The following is a 27,927-nucleotide window of genomic DNA, read 5'->3' as shown; positions in this document are numbered from 1 at the left end:
TTCCACAATTTCGCATTTAATTAGGGTAGAATTTTCAGATTTCATGAGCAAAAATTCCATATACAAAAGAGACAGATAAAATATGAAAGAGCACTTACAAGTATAGTGAATATATCCAATCATCAAAGAGAGGCAAATTGAAGCTCCAAGACCAAGAAAAGATATCCAAACATCAAAATGCATCAATGTTTCACCAATTCGTCCATCATTAGCTATAGCGAAATTCTCAAGAAGAGAGAGATACAAATCCAAGTGATGATGAGGAATAGAATGATCCTCTCATCAATATATATGATCCTCTAAGGGTTCGATTTGCCTAATTAGGCCTAATGATGCCCCTAATAATAAAATAATGTGCAAAATAACATTCCTTGGTGACAAGCCCACCAAGATAGCTCCATAACATGAAAAATAAGCCTCTCAAGAGGGCCAAAATGATAGATAAATAGCTAGGAGGGCCATTGGAAGGCCTAGTGGAGTCCAATATGTGCCAAAATGAGTGGAAGGGCTCCAAATATAGTGATAAAGGGGGTGGCCCCTTGATCTCCAAGCAAATGACTTGTGGTGCTCCCAAGTGGCTGTGGGGGCACAAAAACATCCTCATGGGTCTCCAAGTAGATCGATCAAGCATGTATCCCATTTGTAAGGGCTGGAACAATGATGCAAGCCCTCCCTTTGTCTCCCATGGTGAGACACAACCCCATCTGGGCCCTGGATCAACTGCCAAGTGTGTGGTGCAAGTGTGTAGTTGGCTAGGCAAGGTGGTCTAGGTGCATCATCATCATCAAATAGGTGGAACATGAGCGAGCAAGGGATAGTACTGAAGGATCCCATGGCATGGCCATCTGCTCTCTATTATAGTGGAGGCCCATGGCTCTCACCGCACACCCTACAAATGCCAATATGACCCTCTAGAGGGCTTAGATCTTGTATAGGGAGACCAAACCCCAAGATGAAGACCCAATTGCAATCATGTATAAAATCCAATGTGTCTCTTTACCTTCCAGCACAACAAATCATCAATGTAATTGAGTAAATGAGCTTACAAACCATGGAACGAAGTGGACACTTCATAGTGGCATGCCCTTCCATAATGGGCTTTAGGGTGTACAGGTGTCTATTAGGACCCTATTAGGTGGTTTCAACTTTCAACCTCTAAGGGAGCAACAGGTCCATGGTACATCCACCAAGTGGTAGGTGTCATGTGATATGACGATGGAACGGAGTGCAGCATTAGGTAAGGCTCCAAGCCACATGTCATAGTACAAGGGTAACTAAGATAAGGGAAGCCCACACTTGGGTGTATGAATGTAGGAGGGAGCAATCATGGTACATGGGTTACCTCGACCTTTGTTTTTCCACCCTTCCTCATATGCCTTTTTCCTTTTATTTATTTTTCTTTAAAACTACTCGAGGCTCTAGGGGATGAGAGCATGATGTGAATGATATAGCAGTGAATACCCCCTTAAGGTTGGGTAGTTCATCGCCCACCAGGGATTGGGACAAGCATGGGTTCCATAATGATGCAGAGAGCCAACATGAGGGGCCCTAGGTGTCAAAATCCCCTTGAAACGCAACAACTAGAATTAATTCTCCTAACTGATTAACAATTTATTAATTTTCTTATTAATATTGAATTAATCACGCTACAATTTCTTCACCAAACAAAATATTGCGGAAGCAAAAAATAGGAATTGAGAAATGCTAACACACACACAAAATTAACATGATTGTTTTTGGACAAAAGTCCCCGAAAAAACCCAATGTGGGAAAACTAGTGTAGTAACTGAGGGGTTTCTTTTATTATACAGCAGTGAATTATGAGTACAATCTTTGGAAGGTTCTCTCCATCCACAAGCAAACCCCAACCTTTGAAAATTGGTCGTCCAACCTCTATGCAAGACCTCACAGCTTTTGATTGATCCGCGCAGCTGTGCTGGGAAAACCCACACGATCCCACAACTGTACTAGGAAAACCCCAGCGACCGTAATTGTGACCAGTTAAGAAATTTCGTGCGACCCTTACGGTTGATCTAGATTAGCTACACCATGGAATACTTAAATCACTTGCTTCTGCCTCTTCTGGATCTGGAAATCCTTCTCCAAATCATTGTCTCTACCCCTCTAACACTTTGCTACTCGATCTCTGACTTGATCACTCTTGTTGAATCACCTGCACTAGAGAATCAATGTAAACGCCTCCTCCCATATCTACCCACTTTCACCGGCTTGCCCCGGGTAAACATGAGTTGACGGCTACTATGACATGATTCAACCTCCTATATGACCTTAAGGAAATGGATTCGATAAGCCAAGACTTTACTAACTACCCTCAGGTGCTACAAGACCCTCAGGAGCTAATCAACCACTCCAGGTGTCCAACCTCTGAGTTAACTTCCTTTTTCAATGAACGCGACCCCCGATCGCTCCCATGACAATGCCTCCATGTCACTGGAACCCTCCAGTCGCTCCCACAGGAATGCTTCCCAGTGACTATAGTCCCTTTCAGGCAGTTCTATGCCAGCACCCATGAGATCTAAGCCACTTTTTCAGAGCTAGGATCCAGACCTCTGCCCAGGACTTAATGAAACACTTAGAAAATATAAATATCATAATGACAAAGCTTTTAACTCCAAACTTGATCAGGGACATACCCTAGTCCATCCTAACCATGACAGTCATTCCGTCAAACACATGATAAAGATGCAACCTACAGGTCATGAATGCATATTTGAACATAGAGATCTGATACTTATATGAGGTTTGCCAAGGACTAATACCCTCTCTCAATAGCTGCAATAACATCTATTAGGTCATGCATTCAATAACCATTCATTTATCAATCAAATATGATAAGAGCCATAACTTGGATCTGTCATAAAACCATGTTTATAACCAGCATATAACCAGATAAATAACAATGATAGAACAGTCATTAAAGCCACATAATAACAAGTACATTTACTTATAAAATACACGAGGAACTTAGCTCTTATTGTCATAATCCAAAATCCAACCAAGTCATGGACTTCCACGTACCACCCGACCATAGATTGGGCTGAGCCAAATCTTTATTTCATCCAATCACCCTCGTGCCATATCCAAGCATGAATGTGGGATCTCATGGGATAATCCAATCCATAAACAAGAAAGGGAATCTGGAGGTTAAACGACCTCCACCATCACACTACCGTGATCTCAACTAAACCAGTCCCTAGATCACAAAACCAAACTAAGCTTGGATGCCTCAGAATTCCTTCACCATCCCTTGAGGAATTTTCCTGTCTCCACCCACTTGTTGAGGGCTTCCCAGAGAAAACCATCTCCACCCCCAACCCTTGGGATTTTCCTAAGACCACCTCACCCGGATCCAAAACCTTCTGGCAATCCAAAGCTCAACCAAGAATGAATCCCATCACACCATGGCTATCCAGAAATGGCAAGGCAAGGCTAAAACCACTGTCGAAACCCAGCAAAACCCATGCCAATGACAAGAAATGAACCAAATACACACATGTATATACCATGCATACCAAAACCAGCTAGGAAATCATACATGCAACCTATTACCTGTGAGTATTCTCGTTGAAGCCGCTTGATCCAACCCTTCCTTGCTTGTTCCTTGCTTTCCTTGTCCTTCCTTTGCTTGCTTGATTTTCTTGTCCTTCATTTGCTTGCTTGATTTTCTTGTCCTTCATTTGCTTGCTTGCTTTCCTTCTCCTCTTAGTGCTTTTTCTTCTATCTAAGACTAATTCCAAAACAAAACTGACAAAAGGCCCCAAACTGATGCTCTGATGTCCTTTTATTACTAATGCCTCTAATTTCTTCATTTTCCTCTATTTTCCTTCAATTTCCTCCCCGCATGCAACCTATGACCTTTCTCCTCCCTTTTCTCCTATTTTTCTTTTTCATAAATAAAATGCCAATAATGTATTTTTGCCTATTCAAAGCCTTTGCCAGTGCCTTTGCCAACTTCCATTTAGCCATAATAAACAACAAGTGATACCCACTAGGATGCTTTTCCCAACATTCAGCTTGGAAAACATGTCCCATGACCTTGGTCTTATTTCCTTTATTAACTTTATTACAAGAACTTTTAACTCGGGGCTATTACAATCAATGTGTCTAGATCACTGAATATCTGCAACTAATCACACTCTCAAGTGCCTCTCACCTTCAAGTGTATTCTCCATCTACACATCGACTTCTTATAATCTCTAGTAGAGACTTCAACGGCCATGATTAAAGCTTAATCAATGGTTGAGATTATCTCTAAGTCGATATGTGTGAGCTTCTTGATAATTCACACCTTTCTCAATTAATTTCTATTAATTAACCCATTTTTCTAAGACTTAGGAAATTTTTTATTTTGTTCAATTAATTTAATTGAGCCATCTCTAGTTGGAATTTCCATAAACGATTTGTGTTTTGGAGATTTCCTGTGTTTTAGCCTCTCCACAAAGTTTCGAGACTAGAACACATCTGATGCTACAAAAAATAACATTCCCTCTTAGTGAGAAAGGTGTTCTAGTGTTGAATTGCTCCAACACCCTATCTCTACATTATCCTCCATACGTGGTTGATGTCTCGCCACTGTGACTACCTACCACTTCCCACCAACTACTGCGCAACTCTGATGTTGCATTTGTGTTGTTGTTGACCTACTATCCTGCTGCCAACTCTACATTTGCACTGCACCACCTTCTCAACTATTGTTGTTGCTACTGCAACTGCGAAGCATCCGAAATAATGAATCAACTGTGACTTTGTGTTGCATCTGTCTCTTGAGCATCTGACTGCTACTAGTCTTTGCACTGTCCACTAAGGAATCCACATTGTTGTTGACTCTGCTACTGAGCCTCCTGCTCTGTTGTCAACACTGCTCTGCACTCCTTAGCACCTAACTGCAACTATCACTCTGGAATCTGACTGCATCATTGAAACCGATCCATCCTACTACTGAATACTGTGGGCCCCCGTAGCAAGGTAATGATCCATGAGGAAGACACCTTAATGGACCTTGCCCAACGCTCTGCACAACTCTAGCACTATAACTCCATATCGCCCCACCTCTCTCCTGGAGGTATAGCTGCAAACATGTTGAAATCTGATCTACTCATATTGTTGTTGCAACAACTACTGCAAGAATGAGTCTGATCTCCTTCGATCCTGAAGCAATAGCTTCCATTGGGCTACTCCCTTTGAAGCTAAACTCCCATTGAGTCTCGATCTCCCTATGGGAAATCTCTCTGCTCCCTCCTGGCAACTTGCGTTGTCCTCCTACACTGGAAACTGGACTAGAGAGCTCTGTGTTGGGAATCTTCTGGTTGGAATTGCACTTGCATACTGCAACTGGGCAATTCCCACTGCCTGTGTCACTGCAACTGTCTCCCGAGTTGTGACTACAACTAGCTTTGCAACTGTCTAATGACAAATTTCATTTGTTGATATTGCACCTGCTACTCTGCTACTGTGGGCTCATGTAGCAAACGTGATGGTCCCGCTGCAACAATCTAGAACTGATATGACTGATCTCCTTGTTGCAACTACGTTGGACCCTACCTATTCAACACATTGGAGTATCATACTCCTCCTGGATCTGGTGCCCTATTATCTCCTTTTGAGCCTAGTCCCTGGGTGGGACCCTTCCTTTATTTGCAACTCGCACTAGATGACTTGCACTTCCTCCGGCACTTGTCTCCGGCAACTAGAAGTTGAACTGCTGCCCAGTTCTCCATTTTGGTTAACTCGCACAACCTCCTCCGGAAATCTCGTATGGTCATAGCTTCAAAGCTGCAAAATCTGTGAAACGCAAAATCTCCCTCTCTTCCTTGCTTGGCTGCTAGCACTCTTGTTTGCACCCCCTTCTAGAGTGAGAAAATTTGCCTGTTGCTACTACCATCTGCAACTGGAAGTGTTGGATTTCCGAAGCTAGAAACCCTTTGAGGGAAACTCCTCCTGAGCGTGCACTTTCTCTTCCACCCAACAATGAATCTGCTCTAGCAAACTGCTGCAAACCCTCTATGCCCGGACCAAAAGTGTGCTCTACAAAAATTTGAGTTTCAGCTTCCTCTGTCTGCGTTCGCGGCTATCCTATCTGTACTCCCGCGGCCCGCGCAACTATAAAAGGAAGTATCACGCGAATCTCACAACTCTTCAAAGATAACCTGCGCGACCCACTAAAAAACTTGTATTGCAACTCCTTCTGGGCCACGAATTTTTCCTCTTCACTTCTGAGCTTCCTGTTCGTCAAATAAGCTCTGATACCATGTGAAAATTCCCTTGAAATGTAGTAACTCGAATTAATTCTACTAACTAATTAACAATTTCTAATTTTCTAATTAATCACATTGCAATTTATTCACCAAACAAAATACTGCAGAAGCAAAAAATAGGAATTAAGAAATGCTAGCACACACAAAATTAACACGGTTGTTTTTGAACAAAAGTCCCTGGAAAAACCCAATCTGCGAAAACCGGTGCAGCAACTGAGGGTTTATTTTATTATGCAGTAGTGAATTATGAGTACAATCTTTGGAAGCCTAAATGGCTATCCAATAAGCAAGATCTGACAAAAAATATTTGGAGAGAAGGTTCTCTCCCTCCACAAGCAAACCTCGGCCTTTGAAAATTGGTCATCCAACCTCTGCGCAGGCCCTCGCGGCTTCTTATCAATCTATTCGGTTGTGCTGGGAAAACCCGCGCAATCCTCGCAATTGTACTAGGAAAATAAGCGCAGCCATAACTGTGACCCGTCAGGAAATTCCGCGCGACCCTTGCGGCTGATCTCGATTAGCTGCGTCGTGGAATACTTCAGTCACTCACTTCTACCTCTTTCGGACCTGGAAATCCTTCTCCAAATCATTGTCTTTGCCCCTCTGACACTATGTTATTCGATCTTTGACTTGATCACTCCTAATGAATCACCTGCACTGGAGAATCAATCTATCTAGATCACTGAGTATCTGCAATTGATCACACTCTCAAGTGCTTCTCACCTTCCAGTGTTCTCCAATGTGTATTCTCCATCTACTTATCGACTTCTTTTTATAATCTCTAGTTCAGACTTCAACGGCCATGATTAATGTTTAATCAATGGTTGAGATTATCTATATGTCGATCTGTGTGAGTTTCTAAATAATTCACACCTTTCCCAATTAATTTCTATTAATTAACCCCTTTTTCTAAGTTAGACTTAGAAAATTTTTAATCATGGTCAATTAATTTAATTGAGCCATCTCTAGGTGGAATTTCCATAAACGATTTTTTGGTTTTGGAGATCACCTATGTCTTAGCCTCTCCACAAAGTTTCGAGACTAGAACACCTCCGATGCTACAAAAACTAACACTAGGAACCACGGTGATGGCCATAATGATGGGGTAGAGTTCATGTTTGGCTTTTGCCCACGTGCTAAATTTGTATGACCAGACCATCTTTTGCATTATATGGTACATTTCCTATTGAGAGTGGCCAAATTATGTTTTTTACTTTCCTTTTAGATGTGTCAACCTCCAAGGCATCATTCCAAGCCCGACCCAAAGTGTGAACAAGGGGAGGGGGTTGCTAAATCCTTGTGGACCCAATGGAAAAATGTGGACCTAAATGGGAAACATGTGAAAAGGGGTGATAATGAGCGAAGGGGAGTGATGTATGTGGTGTCAACAAGCAGGACCACGCAACTAAAATCGGGATTTCTCATGTTGTGGCACTCCTAAAGCTAGTCAACAATAAAGGAGACCAACGGGACTAAGATACAAGTTTAACCACTAAATTGGACAAGGGGACAAAAGTACAAACCAAGCCCATTCTTTCTGTCGAATCCCCCCACTAATCCTTGCCCAAAAGTGTCCATGATAAGTAAGCAAAAATACCCAACTACATAATGAAAGTCATACCTTCAGGGTTGGAAGGCCTACCTTCAAACATACAATCTTAACAGATGGGCGAGGAATCATAATGGTTGGTTCAGGTGGTGGAGATGGTGGCACGTCAAGCTATTTGGTGTCTGCAAGTGACTGTTGGCTACTGGTTAAGGACCATCTAGGAGAAAAATCTCTCCTACGGGTGATGTTGTTGCCTGTCACACACACCTAAGTTAGTGAGAAAAGCCCTTAACCCAACAAGGTGTGGTTGGTGGCAAATTTAAGAGATGGGGTTGTCACCTATTCCCAACTCTCTTCGTTTAAGCTACTCTTAAGCTAGGTATGGGGGTTGGTCCTTAAAAGAAAACTAAGTTAAAGATGTGATGTTTCTAGGAAAATGTTAAAGTGAATTGGATTACCTTTTTAAGATTACAAACAAATATGATGTGAGCAATATGAAATGAAATAACCATTAACAACCATCAACACATTAAATAAGCATTAGCATATGAAAAAACAGTGTCTTTTAAAGTGTTGCTCAAAAATGAAAGATATTTGCTTAATATAAATGAAATGTTTTCAAATAAAAGCACAAGTAATCCTGAAAGTGAAACAAGAAAATGTTAGCACAATAAAATAATCAATACAAAATATAAGGATGCTTCTAAGATATATGATAAATTGCTAAATCAAAGGAAACAAGGATATGTTGCAAAAGGAAAACAATTAGTATTCTACTTGCAAAATATAGATGAAATAAAGCTTGCCAAAAACAAAATATTCAATTCGGCAATGACAAGTAAAAGACCAATTGCAAGCAAAACCATGAGATGTGTTAATATGAAATGCAATTACACTAGATTTGGATGCAATTATCTTGGTTACTTTTTATCTAAGATGCCTAATATAGGTGATAAATCCTCCTCTTGAGCTCTTACCAAAGGGTAAAAATTGAGGTGACCATAAGAAAGAGGGGGTGAGGACACGACAGTGTCATTAACGATACAGGTCCCCTAAGTCTTACGAGTCAGTGTGTGTCTTTGTTGCTACAAGGGGACAAGCCACCTTCATTTCTATCAACCAAGTTTATGCTTGGAGGTTGATTTCAAATGTGCAACTCGGTTCATATAACTACTGTGATATGCAAGTAAATTTGCAAGTGCTATGTAAAAGATAGAGATGATGTCCCAATTGCTATTGCAGCACTATGTCTTGTTGCTGTCCCAATTGCTATTGCAACACCATGTCTTGCTATTGTCCCAATTGTTATTGCAGCACCATGTCTTGTTGTTGTCCCAATTGCTATTGCAGCACCATGTCTTGTTGTTGTCCCAATTGCTATTGCAGCACTATCTCTTGTTGTTGTCCCAATTGTTATTGCAACACCATGTCTTGTTGTTGTCCCAATTATCTAATTGCCAACATACCACACAAACGCTGCTCCAAATATGTATGTACAAGCTCACTGTTTTGAGGTCTGTTTGGTTGCATCAAACTAGGTCTAGTTAGGGCACACAACAATCCTTAACCAGCGTTCTTTTTGTGCCCAAAAATACTCCCAAGGGATGTGGTTGCCCTTCTTTGAGGGGCCAAGGGTGGTTGCTTCAATTCTGGGTTGCCCTAGCCCTTGTCTACCCTTTGGCCTGCCTGTAATTTCACCCTACAGCAAGACTGTGTAGGGTTACGGTTGCTTTTCCATGGATCTACACCCCTCCAAAGTGTCCTCAAAATTGTCTTATGGTTGCGGCTCTTCCAGCAAGGGAACTCAACTCTCCTTCACCCTGAAACAAGCCCTAAACCAACAGCGTTTAGCCCTTAAGGGCTTGGCCTAGCACACCGCATACTCAGCCTCCATTAGGGTAACTTGAACCCAAAAACAATCCTCCTCTTCCACGTTGTTCCAGCCTCCTTATGTTGCGGCTAGGTACAACTCGTTTAGGGCTTCTCTATAGCGTTATTTCTCCATCATAGGACTGCGGCTAGGCTCCTTTAGGCAGCGTATAGAAGTAGGGTCTCTTCTCTTGAATTGTTGATAGATCATCCTCCTTAGAACTACATTAGGGCATCCTCCTTATGTTGCGGCTTAGGGCTACTTCCTCCTAGATTTCTCTCACACTAAAACCCAAGACAAGTGGAGAGAAATCAAGAGAGAAGTGTGTGTAAAATGACTCTCAAGTCAACTCCTTTTATACTAAAACGTTGAGCACATGTGGAGGTTATTTGGTTGCTAGCCGACCTTGACGAATTGTCTTATAACACAAATAAATTCATAACTCCATGAATACTTATCGAAATCGGATGATCTTTAGATCAATCCTACACCTCCCAATGAGAGGGGTCCAAGAAAAATATCAGCTGCCATAAATAAGATGACACACATGGAATTTGGCCCTAGTTGCCAATTTTAACACTCCCTCTCAACTAGGGAGAACTCCATCCGTTGATCCATCTGCCAGACCGTACTATCTCTGCCATCAGTGCCCTGCACTGCTCTGCTCTGCTGAACCATGAAGAAGAAGAATTAATCGAGAATGTCTCATACCATTCTCTACTGACCCGAAGTCAGTCCCCTTTGAAGAGAGTGTGTCATACCACTCTTACAGATCCCAGATCAGTTTCAAAAGAGAGTGAGTTATATCACTTTTACTGACCCGAAGTCAGTTTCATTGATCCCAGATCAATATCACAAGAGAGTGTCTCAAACCACTCATATTGATCCCAGATCAGTTTCATTGATCCCAAATCTTTGGAGGTCATCCTAGCATAGGGAGTACGGTAGATACAACGATGCGTCCATCGATAGTACCACTATGGCCCCTAACCCCATTTACCTACTCATTGGCCAGATGAGAGATACTCCCATGAGTCCCAGACTGCATGGGTAGGATGCCTCGACGAGAGAACCACTCATCATGTCCCTAAGTCGCCACGGGGTATCACAGGGGAAGGTTGAACCATTCACCCTGTACACAGTGCACCATAAGGGGAGGGTGAGTCGCCCTTTGGTCGCTTGTTGCTCCATTGAGTACCCCAAGACCCCCGGAGCTCCCAAAGATCAATGCATGCATCATGCAAGACCCTCATAAGAGGGTCTCTCAACAACTCCAAGTCATTCAGGAAAGTCACAAATTTGACCTTTCCCTAGGGCTTTGACAGAATGTCTGCGACCTCTACATCAGTCTCAATGCGATGGAGCCTCCTCGCTCATCGACGTACCATATCCCAGATAAGGTAGTATCTGATGTCTATATGCTGGAGCAATCATGGAAAACGGGATTCCTCAATAATCGAATCCCCCTCTGGTTGACACAGAAGATCTCGGTGGTATCCATCATGTGTACAAACATCTCACTAAAGAGCTTCCACAACCAAGCAGCGTCACACAAGATCATACTCGTAGCTATGTATTTGGTCTCAGCGGTGCTTATAGCAACCGACTTCTGCTTCTAGCTCATCCAGGATATCGAAGCAAAACCCAAAGAGAACCAGCGCTCATAAGTGCTCTTGCAATCCTCCACATTGCCTGCCCAATCATTATTGGAATAATCATGTAGCTTTATATTTCCCGCAGTGTATTTCAATATATGAGAGATTGTGCCCCGAAGATATCTCAGAAGATCCTTGGCATCAATCTAGTGAGGCTCAACCATATATGAGCCCAACATGCTAACTGCAAAACATAATGTCCGGATGGAAGTTCACCATGAACATCAACACGAATGAGTTTTATGAAACTCAGAGGCATTTCCCAAATCTAGTTCAGCATCACTACCACATAACTTCTGAAAGTTAAGCTCCATCGAGGTAGTCACGGGCTTGTTGTTTACCATTCCAAATCCGAAATCCAACTTCGTCTTACTTGAGAGGTCTGCACCTGTCAGAAAGAGGTTGTCCTCATAAGGTGCTAGTATGAGAGGTGTATCATCCACAACCTTCGAGCAATGGTTTGGATCAGCTTCACTCCTAGTGAATCTCAGCTTCATCAGACAGTTATCAATCCTCTCATATTAAGCCCGAGGTGTTTTGCTTCAAGCCATAGAGGGCTTTCTTTCACCTGCATACATGAGATTCTCGATCATGAATCTCAAACCCCTCGGGTTGTCCCAAACCTGTGGACCTGCTACATGAGGGGAATGGTCCCCTCATAAGATTTTCCTTTAGTACATCTCGGACATGTACCTTCATGCTCTTTTTGAATTCAAGCATCCCTATCACCATCTAACTCACATCAAGTAGGGCCCCATAAAATAGACCTCTGGTGTATGAGATGTGTCAACTGTCATGATCCCCAATGGACCATCCTGCAACTTGATACAAATTGCCAACCCTGAACCCATGAGCAAAATCATCTTTGAAAATTTCATTTTCAAACACATACCTTTCCATCGATGAATGCCACCCTGAAACCTTTAGACTTCCATTGTCGAAATGGACACCAGGTTCTTCTTGCGATCAGGTACATAAAGAGATTCTCCTAAATGAATCGAGTTACCCTCATTCAATTGAGGGGTAACATTCCCTACACCCTTTCCGGGATAGGTGGCATTGACTCCAAGTATAATCCCACGATTGTTTCCATCTCCACCAAATTAGAGAGAGCACCCTTCTATCCGATGAAGTGCCTTGGACCACTACAATCAATAAGCCAGATTCCCAAAGAATATGAAGGAGAGGGCCAATACAAGATAACGCTTCTTTATCTTATCAGAAACAACATTTGATTCTTCATACCTGGGGTTCCTTGCTTTCTTTGAAGAGTCGGCTATTTCCTTGATGACCTGCATTGCATGTCATTCCTTCGATCATTGAAGATGTCCCTAGAATGATTGTTATCATCATCAAGTGATGTGTCCCTGCCATTCGGACACTCCTTTGCATGATGGCCAAACTTATTACAAACAAGGCATCTGCCTTTCCTTCCACCCTTAGATCTAGAGTTCCCAATGAAGTGATCTTTAGGTAGGGCATCAGAAGCTTCCGTTGCGCTATTCTGATAATATTCTCTGCTTCGATTTCACCCTCGGTGAATTTGAAGAGGGATGAGGAATCCATTGATCCTTTTGTCCTTTCCCAACTGTCTTCGGTGATTGCTCTTTCACTCTTACTTGGGCTTTGTATTCACCTCAGCTCTAATACCATATTAATTTTAGGTATGTTCTATGCTTATAGAGCAATTTATTTCAATTTTCACAGTTAGCTCAATATCTTTTCCAGATTAGCAATCACATCAGCATAATAGTAAATTGCAGATAGAACATAAACATAAATCGTAGAAGACAAGAGGACACAAGATGTGGCGCTAGCCAGGGACAAGCCCCAATGTGGGGAAACCCTTGATCAATTCTTCTTATATGTTCTTCAATAGTTCAACAGAGAGAGAGAGAGATTGTACATTTACAACAGAAGTCAACACCTTGACTTATCTAAATAAGAGCATAGATCATCTCTAAGAAGATGATATATGAGATAGTTGAACTTAGTTGAAGACATGTTGCTTCAACTAATTCTCCAAGGTGACTCCATCGCCTTGCTGCACCTATCATTGTGTTGCTCATCATCATGTTGTACCTCACTGTGCTGCACCATGCTGCACCCATCATCACTATGTTGCATCTCATCATGCTTCATCAATCATGATTGTACCCATCACTGTACTGCATCATGTAACATCATGTGCCATTGTTGCACCTTGTTTTGCCACCATGTGCTTGTTGCACCTTGCTTACCATACTGTTGTCCCAATTGCTATTGCAGCACCATGTCTTGTTGCTGTCCCAATTGCTATTGCAGCACCATGTCTTGCTGTTGTCCCAATTATCTAGCTGCCAACATACCACACAAACGCTGCTCTAAATATGTATGTACAAGCTCACAGTTTTGAGGTCTGTTTGGTTGCAACAAACTAGGTCTGGTTAGGGCACACAACAGTCCTTAACCAACCTTCTTTTTGTGCCCAAAAATACTCCCAAGAGATGCAGCTGCCCTTCTTTGAGGGGCTGAGGGTGGTTGCTTCAATTCTAGGCTGCCCTAGCCCTTGTCTACCCTTCGGCCTGCCTGTAATTTCACCCTACAGCAACACAGTGTAGGGTTACCACTGCCTTTCCATGGCTCTGCACCCCTCCAAAGTGTCCTCAAAACTATCCTATGGTTGCCGCTCTTCCAGCAAGGGAACTCGGCTCTCCTTCACCCTGAAACAGGCCCTAAACCAACAGCATTTAGCCCTTAAGGGCTTGGCCTAGCACACTGCATACTTGGCCTCCATTAGGGCAAATCGGACCCCAAAACAGTCCTCTTCCACGTTGTTCCAACCTCCTTATGCTGCGGCTAGGGCATGTTATAACCCTCCTTAACTGCGGCTAGGTACAACTCATTTAGGGCTTCCTCTATAGCATTATTTCTCCATCCTAGGACTGCGGCTAGGCTCCTTTAGGCAGCATATAGAAGTAGGGTCTCTTCTCTTGAATTGTTGCTAGATCATCCTCCTTATGTTGCGGCTTAGGGCTACTTCCTCCTAGATTTCTCTCACGCTAAAACCCAAGACAAGTGGAGAGAAATCAAGAGAGGTGTGTGTGTAAAATGCCTCTAAAGTCATCTCCTTTTATACTAAAACGTTGAGCACATGTGGGGGTTATTTGGTCGCTGGCCGACCTTGACGAATTGTCTTATAACACAAATAATTTCATAACTCCATGAATACTTATCGGAATCGGATGATCTTTAGATCAATCCTCCACCTCTCAATGAGAGGGATCCAAGAAAAATATCAGTTGCCATAAATAAGATGACCCACATGGAGTTTGGCCCTAGTTGCCAATTTTAACACCCCTTCAAGGATAATGGGAGGTATAATTTTCTTTTATGTGAGGCTTTCATTGTGCATTTATTTTTCATATGCTTCTCTTTGTATTAGGAAATGCTTGTAACATGTTGTAGTTGCCTTCTAATGAGCCATGATTCATTTGGGTGGAGTATTGTAAGGATTATATCCCTCCAATTGCTCTTTTTGTTGTGTTAAATACTCATAAAATAAGCCAAATTTTTGCTAGATTTATGTAACCTCACTTTCATACAATGCTCAAGTATGCCACCTCTAACCTTCTAAGGTGATTTTCTGCTATATAAATCTGCAAGCTAGGGCTGGTTCGTGGCATGCATAGCAGAGCTTATTGATCTACATTTTCATGCATTCACACTCTTTGACCTATGCTTCCTTGACTCTATTTGTCCAAGGTGTCATTAGGCACCTGGTCTTAAGGTTTTCTTTCATTTTTCCTTCTCGCATCATTCATTCTTCCACTACACTATAGCCATCTATTTTGTATAGGCTTACTCTTCATTAATCACCTTGTGACTGTGTCCCTCCACTCTATAGCCTTAACCAATCCTACCTTTTAGGGAATCCCTCCTTGAATTGAAGAAAAGCCAACCAAAATTCTGAGGAAGAGCTAAAATGGCAATAGTTGGTAGCCTTCCAAAGTTGCACAAGACTAGCCCTTGCTGCTTGGGACTTTACATCGTTTGGGGGCGATAGATTTTGTTGTTACACTGCATATAAGATTACAAACAAAAAACGTCACTTCTAATCATGAAACCTAGCAGTGATTGCAAATGAGATTATCAGGAGTTATGCTTCCATCACCAATACTTGCAAGAGAGATAAGGATATCACCAAAAGAAGATGGTTATTTGACAAAATCTTGAGCAAGCACATTCAACAATGATGGAATGGACAAATAATAGCCCCAAGTTGATCACTTTGTAATATTTTGTCTTGCCGTCTATTTCATCCTTGTTGACTTTAAAATGTAGTTAATGGAAGTCTTGTTATTTTTACAGAATAACAGTTTTTATTACTTTACAGAGTAGGTAAGTCACAAAGTCATTAGGAAGACGTCACTATGAAGTCCTAGATAAGAAGTCATAATTTATTGAGCAAACAATCGTGTTCCCCAATCATCGTATAGGTTAAGCTGTGTATAAAGTGGCACCTATTATGATTTCATTTATCATCACAGTGTGTGCATTCACATCATATTTGCATTGTACCTTCATCTGTGTTGGTCGCATATAAATATCTCTATAAAATAGACTATAACATGAATAAGAGCTTCATCATAATTCTAATGTTCCTATGAATAATGTTATAACCTTTTCTCTCTTATTTATTTAAGTCAACTGTACACACATTATATCCTTGTTAACTCCATCTCATTCTCATTCCAAACTGATAATTTCAGGCGGACTCATTATCTACATAAAGTAGATTATATTAAACGGTAAACCTGAAAAGGAAAGTAGAAGCTTTTTTGTTAGATGTCACTGAACCAACGCTTTCTTCTTGCATCACTCGATAACAAAAGCAATGTAAAGTCAGCTAGCAACAAACTTCTCACAAGTACAGCCAGCTTTCAACATCCATATTTTTTTTTTACCACCACAAACAATGAACAGTGAAAAAAATATAAAGCCTAAAGACTGGCCTTTCAGGATTTAGGAGTTTCTGTGAAACAAATATACTCATCCAACAAAGGAGATGGAAAAAACAATAAGAAATAAACATGGTTACACTCATCCAGATTAACTCATACACAACAGGAAATCAAACTAAGGTTACATGAGCACATTTTCCTGAGATAAATGATAAAATAAAAAATTGCAATTGCAACAAAGACACAGTAAACCAGGTAAACCAGGTAAGAGTTGAAAATGTGGTCCAAACTCCAAAGAGACCAACATTACATTCTTTTGTGTCTTCAAGCATCATCTGGAAACGAAAATATATATGGTAGAGAACAAGAACTTTTGTTTTTTTGTCTCTATTCCCTCTCCTATTTCTACTGAAAGATTTACCTCCTGGATTTTTTGCATCCAGTGAAGAAGACGCATACCTCTAAAGCCATCTGTAACCCATACTGTTTTAACCATCTGCCGGATACTTTTCGGTTTCTGAAATAGAAAACAAAAGTACGGATAAGGATGACCTCTGATATCATCACAAGCTTGCAACGTAAAATCAGTCTATATGTAAAAGGTTTAGCATTAATCCCTGTAAATTCAACACTGTTGCACCCATATTACACGGGAACATGACAAGGAATCATAATAAGTACACAAAATATGACCTTGACCAGAAAAATCAATTATGCGTTGTTAAAAAACTACTGACAAGGTTATTTGCTTATTATCAGTTTTCCAATAGAAAACAAAAGTACGGATAAGGATGACCTCTGATATCGTCACAAGCTTGCAATGTAAAATCAGTCTATATGTAAAATGTTTAGCATTAATCCCTGTAAATTCAACACTGCTGCACCCATATTTCACGGGAACATGACAAGGAATCATAAGAAGTACACAAAATATGACCTTGACCGTTGTTAGAAAACTACTGACAAGGCTATTTGCTTATTATCACTTTTCAAATTGATGAAATAAGATATGATTAAGAACTAAAATAAAATGTGAATAGGAAGCAAAATTCAGAACATCTAAAAGCAAATTGCTCAAACTACCTCATAATTATGGATTATAGATAGTAACTAACAAACGTATACTTAGAAATTCCACAAATTCTTGTTGCACTGCGAGTAGTAAAGTGCTCTATGGCCCAGGTGGTGGGTGATGTCCTCTAGTGTGTACACTATATGTGTTGTCCTTGTATGCTTGTGTAACGGTAATAAAATAAAATGAAAAAAGAGCCAAAGTCTTATTTTTTAATTAAATAAAAATGCATATTATATATCTTTCTTACCATATTTATACAACTGAGAAAAACTAGCTCCTCCTGGGCATGAGGTTAACTGCAACCAGAGGTAGTATCTCATTTTATGAATGAGAACTATGGCTAGATGCTGCTATAAAAGCATATGTCCCTGCTGGAGGTAGTGTCAATGATGACCATAATGGGTGTTGGCTTTCTTGTAGATATTATCTAGGCTAAAACCGTCTTTTGGTCCCGGATTAAGACCCAAAACTGCTTCTAATTGGCTAAGAGTTCATCTTTCTTAAACACAAAGAAACAGCTTAATGGCCTAAGACCCAAGCCCCCCTTATGGACAACAAGTGAGTCACTTCATGTGGTGTGATTTTCCTTGAATACTGGTGATGAGTCAGCATGCATTCACAGATAGTAGCCAATGACAGTTGTCCTCACTGTTGGTTGACAACTGAGTTATGACAGGTTTTGCAACTTGACCAAAATCAATTCAAAAAAACAAAACTAGCATACATACATCTTAAACTCATATTTATTATATGTTGATAAGGATAAAAAAATTGCCAGGTGCAAGCCTCAACGTTTAATAAATATTAAATAACACTGGGACTGCAAAAAGATTGAGGTTTGCACCCTCAAGATTTTACACTTCAAAGTACTTCATAGACCTGAGGTTAAGATGGATCTATGCAAGTTTATTTGCCTGTCATAAACTCTGATAAATGAAATAAAGCTCAGTGCATGTACCACTCCAATAATACAATTACTCATAACATGAAACATTGTAATCCCAAAATATTCACCTTGTGATTACTAGATAAAATAATTTATTAATGTCCAACAAATAACCACAAAACTAAGCCAATGAAACTAACAGAGTACATCCAGTGTAGGTACAAAGTGGGAATGCCCAAGTGACTCCTAGATCCACTACTAGAGGCAAGAAAAGGAATGAAGGACTATGTGCCAAATTAAAAGCTGAATGTCTAGGTAATAGAAGATATTCCATAAGGTGCAAGTGCAAGAAAGATAATAGAAATTGATGAGTCTCTGTGACAGAAAAAAAGAGTGGATGTCAAGGCATGCTAAAACATAAAACTGGCAACAAACAAATGACATGGTAGCTCAATGAACTTTCTCTTTATCTTCAACAAGCACATAAGTTTCACATATGAAAACTAAACAGAATAAATAATTACCTGGATTCCCCCAACGAAAGCTGCACTTTGCATCCGTGTTTTCGTTGTATCCACTGGGTGCATAATACTTTCACCAAAAGCCCCAGCCAAAGCCCCCCATAAAAATTCTCGCCAAACTGTAACATTAATTTAACACCAAAATAAACATTTATTGCAGTCTCGATTTCTTTTCCATATCACTTATGCTGAAATTGAAGGAACCAACAGATTTAAATGATATAATGAGTGCCTGAATTAAAGAAAGACACGAGATATTCATCTCTACATATAACCAGAATCAGTCAATAGATCTGATATCTTGCAAAATTCTAGTTGCAACAGAACAGTATGTGACACAAAATATTAAGATCCACATATGAAAAGCTGTCAAGGAGTCACCAGGAACTTGACTGGCTGGTCAAGCAGGGGTGATGATACCCCCCTGCCAGGGTTCAATCCCCCCAACATGAAGTACATGTTTAGCCCCTCCAAAAGGGGAGCATCATCACCACATAATTCGGCCGGGGGCAAGCAGTGGACAAAGTTCCTAGCCCATACTACTGTCAGCTTTCCACTTCTGTGTTGAGTGGATGGTATTAATAGTTAACGGAAGCTTCTCCAAGTTTCCAAAGCCATCAAGGTATCTCATGTATTGCAAAAGTCTGGTTGCAACAGAAAAATATGTGAGACGACTTCATAACATCTATGAAGTAATAAATAACAAGGTTTGTGATGAATCACAGCATGTCCCTGCCTATTCAAAATTCTTCAAACGGTACTAATAGATTTGCACCTTGTTAATTGACATGTACCCAATCAAAAGTTAATGTTGTGATCTCAAAATCAACACAAGCATCAAAAACTAAAAATCACTGAAAAGGGCATCCATTATCTTAATATTGGATATATTTTATATATCATTCATCATTTGCTCCCTAGGGTCACCCCATGCAGGGCATCAGAGCTCATGTAATACTTTTCTATCTGTGTCAGTGAACAAGTGTATGTCATTTCATTTTCCTATAATTCCATCTCCATTCATAGCATGTAGCCAGTGTTCCACAGGGATGCATACCCCAAGGTGGGGTGCACACTCCCCATGTTTCCCATACACACGGGACAAGGGAGCACTTGGGGAAACGTTTCCCCACATCCACCTTTTGGGGAAACTTGGGGAGACGTAAGGGGAAACGTTTCCCCAACGTGGGGAATGTGTTTCCCCAAAAGGGGTGCTTGTAGGCTTCCCCCCAGAATTTGGATTCAAAACTATAATTTATAAGTAGGGAAGCCTAATATTCAGCTTTTACTAATGTTATGTGTCGCTACACACAATGTCTAGGCACCGCGACAACGGCTCATAATGGGGGTTGTCACCCTAATCCCAAATCTCTCCGTTTAAGTTGTCTCCCAATAGCAGACTAAGTGGGCTAGACCCTACAGAAATGGAATGAAGGAGAGCTAGTTGGGAACCAACCAATTCAGGAGACACAGTGAAGCAACCACGTATTTGTTTTAGATGTAGCAAGACTTCTAGGATTCGATTAGATTTAAACGATTGATACCAGTGCCTTATGGAGTCAACTATCTTGCTAGGAAATTTAGGACTAAGTAATTGATGAGCAACTGCTACTTGAATGAATAACTATCTTATATGAAATGCAGATCCTAAAACTAATGTGAGATGCAGGAATCTTGGTTAATTTTAATTAAATGTCTATTCTAGGTTTAAACCCTTCAATCCTTTCCATATCAACCCTGATTTCGTAGTAAGTGGCAGAGAGAAGATAAGGTGAAGCACACTAAGATGTGATTAACAATACCTCTACTGAAAATCTAATGTACCCGGTGCCTCCGGCGCTGCAAAGAGTTGTGGCTCTGACGACTGCAAGATCACCGTTTTAAGTACTATTAAAACCAAGCTTCTCAAGCAAAGATGGATGGATACCTATCTTTCTATCGACGAAGCTTATGATTGCAAGTAAATTTTAATTATGCAAGATTAACTTAATATGCAAGTGCACGAGACAATTAGAAGATGGAGTGAGATGAAGCTAGATCAAGGATTGAAAACGCTTATGTCACGATTGCCAAAATAAATATTCACTTCACAAGACAATGACTGAAAGATAAACTTCTTAAAGCATTCAGCTCAGCAATGTGCTTAAAATATCACAGTACAATGCCCAATATGAAATTAAATCACAAGCTTATCACTTCAATTTATCTAAATTCTTTTCAATGCAATTATAGTTCAAAGAGAACAAAAACTTCTTCACAATTTTTCAAGATCACCATCAAAAATATATCAATTATGTAGATGTTCAAAATACTCAAGAACTGAAAGATGTACACTTTTCCACAAGTCCACAATAGAGTATTTAACAATTGCTTGAAAAAAACTCAAAATTAAATATGCGAGAAATATCCAATAATTCAAGTAAATAAACCCACACTTAGAGCGATTAAAAATGTTCAAAATCCAATGCCAATGGTCATGAAACTTAGCATGCAAAATGCTTAAGCACTTAAATTTCGAAAATTAATTACCAAGAAAAATTATGAAATTTAAATGATAATCAAACAAATACTTCCAAGCAATTTCAGAATTAAAATGATTTTCTTAAGTAACTCCAATCCAGAAAATATTTATTTTTCCTATAGTCAAACTTGATATTAAAAATTAAGTTGCCTTGACTATAGAAAAATTTTAAATTTTTTGCCACAAAAAAATTTTAAATTTTTTGCCACAAAAAAATTTTGAAGTTTGAAGGCCTCAAAACCCTTATCACATAAACTCAAAAGGACAAATTTATGTCACCCTTTTAAAAATCCTTCAAAGTTAAATGTGATAATGTTTGTGAATTAGAAATTTTTTGAAAATGGGCAAAATAAATCTAATGTGGAAAATTTTAAAATATTTATGGGTCAAAGCCCACTTAAAAATTAAATCAAATTTTTATGAAAATTTTAAGTTTTAAAAGGGGAAAACCAAAAATCAAAATGAAGATTGAATGAAGGCGTTAAAGTGAAAAAAGGCAAAATTGTATTTTTTTATTGTTTTGTGCTTAGGAATTAGGTAAAGTCGAGGAGTGTAAAGGAAGTGAGGGAGAGTAGCGATCTGAGGGCGTAGAAATAAAGAAAAAACGTAGAGGAATGAGGCTCCGATTTCGGGAAGAAAAAAACACACAACAAATGAAAAGCCTCAAGGCAATAGACAGGAGAAAAAAAAGGTAGCCCAAGGGCCCTAAAAAGTTTTAAAAAAAATCCCAGAAAATTATATTTCAGACTGGTCTATGTTTGCTTTGAATTTTTCTCATAAATTTATTTATGAAATCTTCAGATCTAAATTTGAAACCCTTGGACTGAAAATCTCTTTCAATAATGTGTCCTTGCAAAATGGTATTGAGGCCAGATCTTGCCCTCCAAAGTCTAGATCTGGCTTCAAAGTGATGGAATCCTTCAGATCTGTACCTGCACAATAGAAAACAAAAATATCTAGATCCCGATATATACAAAAAATAAATAAAACCCCAAGACCCAAATTAAGAAAAAAAAAATCCTTAGATATATACAAGATAATTACAGACCTATACAAATGACTTATAGATCTATAGGATCCGAGGAGTATGAGTCTAACTCCGCTCCCAGATCTGTAGATCTAAGGCTCTTCCTAGCCAAATTTATCAATTTTGCACAAGTTATAAAAGATATTTAAAATTTTTAATGAAGTACTAGCCCAGAAACACCCTGTAGAAAAATAGATCGTTAGATAAATCCTGAGGCTTCGATCAAGTAGGGTCTTCAAAAATTATTCTTTGAGAGTTGATTGGTCCAATCGAGGACTATCCCCCAAACGCTCAATTAAAATGATCTTTTGCAAACACTAGATCCAACTGTCAGATCAAGTAGATAAATAAAATAACAATATAATTTTCAAGAACTAGAAATACCTGTTAATTTAATCAAATTAAAATTGTTACCCCAAATCCAATAAATTAAACAAGATACCTGTGCACAGATTATTCCATGAGAGCTATTGATTGACAATTTTCAAATAATATTCAGCAGAAAAATTTAAAACAACATTACCATAAACTCAAGAAGAGGAACACCACCATCAATCAAAACCCCAAAGACTTTTGCATTATATTCCAAAAATATTACAAGAGAGCTTCGAGAGCTTAGTACACGATTCAAAGATCAGATAGAATAGACTAACACTGACCTCTAATTTATAGATAAAGTCTCCAACGACTAGTTCGCTTGATCCCCGTCAAAGTAATCTTAACCGTTAAAAAAAAAATTAATTATCTTTTAATCTTCTCCATCGAAATTATTTTATTTTTTAAAAGAATTTCGAATTTTTCATTTATTTTTGTTTAATTAACTCAAAAAAAATTATTTTGAGTTAATTTCCCCAAAAAATTGATTTTAACTTAACTACCAAGGCCCAAGGGTCCAAAATCTCTTGAAATTTTCAATATTCCCTTGGCCAGGGACCTCCAAAATTAATTTCTTTCAAACCCACGAATTTTACCTTTGGAGAATTTAATCTTATCTAGGACACAAAAGTAATTAAATTTCTGACTTAAGATTTTAATTTAATTTTGTCAGAAAAATTAATTAATTGACTTATGAGGGAGGGTAATAATAATTTTTCCAACCCTCTAATATTTAGCCATAGTGTCTAATTATGAGGTACCATGCAATAAATATTTTTTTACATGAAGATTTTACATTTTAATACATGAAGGGGAAAAACCCATTCGTTATAGACCCTCAACATTTACCCACTTTTGCAACACAAAAAATATAATCTAGTAGACTAAGTGACTTATAATAAAATAATTTAGTCAATTAGCTAAAATTATTCCCAAGTCATTTTTACAAAGACTCGATCTAAAACACTAGGACCATGCACTAAATATTTTATAAGGAGAATAATAATTTTTCCAGCCCTCTAATATTTAGTCATGGTGTCTAATTATGAGAGACCATACAATAAATATTTTTTTACATGAAGATTTTACATTTTAATACATGAAGGGGGAAAACCCGTTCATTATAGACCCTCAACATTTACCCATTTCTGCAACACAAAAAATATAATCTAGTAGACCAAGTGACTTGTAATAAAATAATTTAGTCAATTAGCTAAAATTATTCCTAGGTCATTTTTACAAAAACTCGATCTAATACAATAGAACTCGCCTAGACGACAAAAGCCACCCTAGCTTCAGGGTAAGGGTGGAGAGAAAAACTTTGTCGATCATTTGTGTCTAGAGACACAGATGAATCAGTGAGACAAAAAACCTCCTATAATGGAAATCGTCACGAAAATAATAGGTTTACCTAGGTTGTTACATAAAAATGTGGTCATACTAGGATTATTTACATTATACATATGCAAAATGGGTTGACATCTTTACAAAACTATACTGATGATGAAATCTCAAAGACGCGAACACTCGAACACAATAGATCCCTTTTGCGAAAAAAGGGGTGTACTGTTATGGCGTCATTAACAAAGAGTGGTCAACATCTGGCTCTACTTGGGGACACGTTGCTTCATCAGAGGAATGTGAGAATCCAGAATCTGCATCCAAGCAACACATAAGATTACATAAGTAGCGTCCATCCAAAATTCATCATATACCATTAAGCACATGAAAATAGAAGCTCTTCTACCATTAACTATTCCGCTAACATGAAATTTAAATCTAATCTAACTAGAAAATGAAATGCTAAAATAACAAGGTGTAGGGTTAGAGATAATTTATAAAGGATGCTCTATGGCATCATATGTGTTCAATCTAGTGCATACTGAGCATTTGCCTACTTTCTAGCAAATCTGTGGGTTGTTTTTTAGATGTGCCATGCCCGATCCAGCATATCGTAGGACTTTGTCCGATCCAAAAATCGAGTTTCTCTTGGCTATCAGATGCATTAAATCGCTTCCTTCTGATTTTATGATTTTCTCTTCTTTTGGGTGGGTTGTGATGTCAACAATGAGACCAGTGTAGATTTCTTGCCCTGATCTTGAAGATATTTGGACGAAAGATCTTAAGAATCTGAAGTATGCCCAATCTTATTATGAATATAGTTTGTTAATGGTGATACATAAGCTCGGTTTTCCTTAACCAAAGTCGACTTATCCTTAATGGGAAAAGTAACCTCCTTGCGATGAGATGGGAAATGCTTCGGTGGACCGGGAGATTTGTGAGTCGTGGCAAACCCTTTGTGCTTTGATTTAACCTGAAGTCTCGGAATTTGTTGTGTGTTTTTCATCATTTGCAGCTTATTCTGAAGAGTGGCCTTTTCGATTTTGATGGCATCAATCTAGTTAGAGTGTTCAACCTTCATAGCATTGATTTACTTGGCATGGCTTTCCTCCATGGTCAATAATTTATTCTAAAGACATATCTAACTAACTTCCATGTCTTTTATTAATTGCACTTGCTTTTTCTCCATGGCTAACAATTTGTTCTGAAGAGAAATTTGACCAGCTTCAATGTCCATCATTGTGTTATGATTTACTTGAATAATACTCATTTCTTTCTCATGATGATTTTGCATGTCGGTCCTCATAGCCTCCATCTTCTGAGCACACTTTTATACTACGGTGGCTATGTGATCAGAGTGATTAACTTTCATGATTTCTATCTCCTTGTCAAGATTTTCTAGTTTGATGTACAAAGCTCTCATATCCTTGGCATAATCAGCTACCAAATTTTCTTGATTAAATTCCATGTTTTTTACCAGTTGTGTTTGAATGAACTGCATGTCTTTAACCAACTGCTTTAGTCCTTTAATAAGATGCTTATCATTTTCCCTTTCATTGTCGACACTGATTTGACAACTTGTTCCTGCTTTTCCACTATCATGGATTTGTCTTGCAACGATACAATTGGATTCATCATGAGAACATTCACAATGCCTACAATATGGCATATTTTGATATGGAGAATTGTCTTGAAATCTTTCGTTGATAGTTGGGTTCTTTACAAGATCACTTTCATCCTTTTGCATAGTACTAGGGGCACAAGGCGAGCCACCTTGATCTCCATATCTATCTTTAAAAGCATCAATGATGTCTTGTAAAGAAGCGAAAAAATTATCAAGATAATTACGAAACCAATTTCTAGCATCACCTTCCAAGGAAAGGACAAAGAGCCGCATCTTGACATCTTCATAATCATACCGTGAAGGACTACAATATATTAGCATACAACGAGTAAACTTTAAGAGATGTTTTGTAGCAGTGATTGCATTATTACCCATGAACAAAGGCAATTTATTAGTGGCATCTTCTAGAAAATCATGAAGAAAGTTAGTAAAATGACATGGGGCAAACAAGTCATCCATGATGACTTGCTTAAAGGGAAAAGGAGGGACCAAATGGATGCTAGAGAGAGACCCTTGCTCAAAAAAATCAAGATATCCAAGAAGTGAGTTGTTGAAGAATCTAGCGCAAATGTAGTTAATGTGATTCATCTTAGCATGATAACTATTTGTGAGGTATTTTAACTTTTGCTTATTAGCACAATCTTCTCTTGATATCATTAGTGTGTGTATTTCTTACTTCATCAAATAGTTACCAAAATACAAGAGACAAGAACACAAGATGTTGGCTTTCTGCCATGGCCAAAACCTCTCCCTCTTGGAGAGGAAAACCCGCACAAAATTCTTCTTATAGAGATTCCAATTGACGAATACCAAGACCATGACTCTTGACCTATCATGCCACTCCAAGACCAAGACAACAATCCTCTTCTTTGTCACTGCTGAGATCATCATCATTGTTGCTTCATCATTGATCCATCTTGACTGAGATCATTGTTGCACACTGAGATCATCTCTACCACCATTAAAGTTGCACCTTGCTACACTATCACAGAGATATTCATCACCGTTGTGTCCTCACCGAGATTTTCTCCACAACAAAGAGATCTGAGATATATAGTAGAGTTGCACTTAGATTCACCGAGACAGTGATATTCTCTATTAAGGTCTTGATTGTAGTTATACTGAGATCATTATTACATATGTTATGACTGCTTCTGGACTGAGACAAAGTATCACTTCAGAATCTCTCTTCACACATGCCGAGATAGTGAGGTTGCTTCACTGTGTTAGTACTGACCATAATTGAGACCTTCATTACTACTGCTTTACTAAGATAATGGTTGTTATCCTTCTACTGAGATTACGATTGCAGGTATGTTGAGATTGCCATCACCGAGGAGTATTAGACTGCAATTTTCCTCGTTGTAATTGCCTGCGAAATTGCAGAGGCATCCAAGAACCTTCCTGCACCCATCCGAAGTTGTGCCATCCGAGATCCTGCACCTCCTATACCCATCCGAATTTTTACCCTGTGACAAACCCGAAAATCTCAAACAAGTCCGAGTTCTCTTTGTTTTGTGGATACCCTAGTAGGGTGTATATAGTGGTTTTGTCCCCATATTTATTCAACCTGTCAGTGTGAACAGATGTGTCTCTATTTGCAATCCAACATGACTTGTATTTAGTTCATTTGTTGGCCGACTTCATCCAGAGGATTGTGCTTGTCTTGGAGGGTTGTTCTACACATTCAGTTTGACCCATATACATTACACATAAGCTGAAGAAGAGCTCTTCAATTTTCTTTTGACTCTTTGACTTTCCTAGACCTATGGAATGAGCAAGAAATACATTCATATAATTTATAAAAATAATAATTCTTTTTCTTGACAAGTACAAAGATCAAAATTACAATGACAAATACTAAACCTAGTTACCCCTTTATTCAACACTCCCTCTTAACTAGGGAGGTATTTACAATGGTAATTGGTTATTCTCAATCTGAAGAATTTCTCATAAGAAGAATCAGATTGGGAATCCCATCTGTACAGCATCATATCAATCAGCATTGTCACAGTGCAAGGTCTTGACTAACAGCTCCATCTCTCCATTAGACCATGAGCTACAATGCTGGTGAGACCAATGATTTATAAACACCTTCATCATTGTCTCTCAAGGTACATACCCACCCAGGTGTTCACTGAGTATGACCTTCTAGAACTATTCTTATCTTGGGTTCCCAACCCTCAAAGAATATCGGTCCTCTTGCCTACTCTTATCTTGGATGCCCTACACATCCTCAAAGAGTATTGGATGCCAGATGATTAC

The 27,927-nt window shown here is 39.1% G+C and overlaps 1 pseudogene across 1 annotated transcript in view; it reads right to left on the bottom strand.

The window, feature by feature from the left end:
- LOC149140723 (uncharacterized) overlaps positions 1-27,927 on the bottom strand; it is a 193,936-nt pseudogene that overhangs the window by 92,031 nt on the left and 73,978 nt on the right. The window contains exons 2-3 of the transcript XR_016264639.1: positions 18,778-18,893; positions 16,752-16,809 (exon numbers count right to left, since the gene is read on the bottom strand). The product of XR_016264639.1 is annotated as an uncharacterized LOC149140723 (transcript). The remainder of the gene's footprint in view (positions 1-16,751; positions 16,810-18,777; positions 18,894-27,927) is intronic.

This window comes from Pinus tabuliformis, chromosome X (assembly GCF_031772625.1).
Source record: "Pinus tabuliformis cultivar Carrire ecotype Pingquan chromosome X, CPIR1, whole genome shotgun sequence".
NCBI classification, from domain to species: domain Eukaryota; kingdom Viridiplantae; phylum Streptophyta; class Pinopsida; order Pinales; family Pinaceae; genus Pinus; species Pinus tabuliformis.
Note: the sequence above shows the minus strand (reverse complement) of the source record. Positions and strands in the feature narration are given on the sequence as shown.